General features: G+C 22.2%; 1 long non-coding RNA gene across 1 annotated transcript in view; it reads right to left on the bottom strand.

Moving 5' to 3' along the window:
• The window catches only part of LOC136084205 (uncharacterized), a 1,353-nt gene extending 558 nt beyond the window's left edge, over nucleotides 1-795 (bottom strand). The window contains exons 1-2 of the long non-coding RNA XR_010640391.1: nucleotides 712-795; nucleotides 519-620 (exon numbers count right to left, since the gene is read on the bottom strand). This is a non-coding gene — a long non-coding RNA (uncharacterized LOC136084205). The remainder of the gene's footprint in view (nucleotides 1-518; nucleotides 621-711) is intronic.
• Between the last annotated feature and the right edge of the window lie 681 nt (nucleotides 796-1,476).

Here is a 1,476-nt window from a genome sequence, read left to right as displayed (position 1 = left end):
ATATATATATATATATATATATATATTAATGCTCACATGCATATGCATTAAAACGATAAAACTTTATCTAATAAACTATCTTTTAAATGCCCATGCATATACATTAAATCGATAAAACTTTATCTTATAAACTAGGTTAATTTTTAAAATTCTTTAAAATAAAATTTATTAAGAAGATCAAGAGCTACTGAATTGAAGAGTACTTAAGTCACAAAATAAATATTTTGAGAAAATCTAGTTCAATCAGCCATTTTTAATCTTTATTTTGAAGTGATATATCTTATATCAAAGTAAACTTTCTCAAAACATTTACTACGTGACTTAAGTATTTTTAGCATTTACCAATAAAATTTCATTCTTAAGTTTAAAAAACCTTTTGAAAGTCAATTTTTCTTTCATTAAAGTTCGCTTTGATTTAATATTTCCTTTGAGTATTTTTTTAATAAGACTTTTTAAGATTTTATTATTATATTAGAGTTATTAAATAAATAATTTTAAAAAAGAATATTTTAATAAACCTTCATTTTTTTGTGTAGAAGATTGAATATATTTTCACTGATAGTAACTTTTTGGTAAGTTTAACGGCTTGTAAACTGTTGCACGTTTTGCAGCTTGTAAATCTACAATGCAGAGTTAAAAAGTATGAAAATATATATTGGTAGAAAGAAACCATTTTTAATAACTATTTGCGTAGGTGTGTAAAAAAGATACTTGCGTTCACCAGGACTTGCACCGAAGACTTAACGATTGAACCAGATTTTATTTAGTTTCTTTCATATTTGTGTCTAAACAAATAAGAAAATTATAGAAAATTTCTCAAACCGTTTTGTTAATAGTTTCGTATAGCCACTTGAGATTTAAAGATGTTAGATCAAATTATAAAATAAATAAATTGCTTCTATGTGTATTTATATATATTACGATTTACATGATATCTAATAATAGACCAGAATGTTTCCAGAACTGTATTCCAGCATAAAATATATTTTATTAATTATTTTGCAGCATGGCTGGTTTTTTTTTTTTTTTTTTTTTGTATTTATCGTATCTGATTTTTATAAAGTTGTATTAAAAATGTTTTGTTTTAAGATGTCATTTTTGCTATTATAACTTTTTAACAGCATATTATATATATATATATATATATATATATATATATATATATATATATATATATATATATATATATATATATATATATATATTAGGGCGTCTCAAAAACATACCTTTTTTTTCTTCAGGATACCTCTCTTTTTTTTCTATTCTCTGAAGTCCATTACGCTAAAAATTAACAGAAAAAAATATTCCGTAGTTAGAAAGTGATAGCTGTAAAATTTGAAAAAATTGATTTATTCGAAAATAAATGTCCGTTACATCAATGTCGGATTAATATGAAATAAAATTTATTTTTATTTTTCATTTTGCTTTTAATAGAGTTTATAATGATGCCTAAGTATAGAATAGTGCTATTATGAC

The sequence above is a fragment of the Hydra vulgaris genome, chromosome 08 (assembly GCF_038396675.1).
Source record: "Hydra vulgaris chromosome 08, alternate assembly HydraT2T_AEP".
NCBI lineage: Eukaryota > Metazoa > Cnidaria > Hydrozoa > Anthoathecata > Hydridae > Hydra > Hydra vulgaris.
The sequence above is the reverse complement of the archived record's forward strand: the minus strand, read 5'-3'. Positions and strand labels throughout refer to the sequence as shown.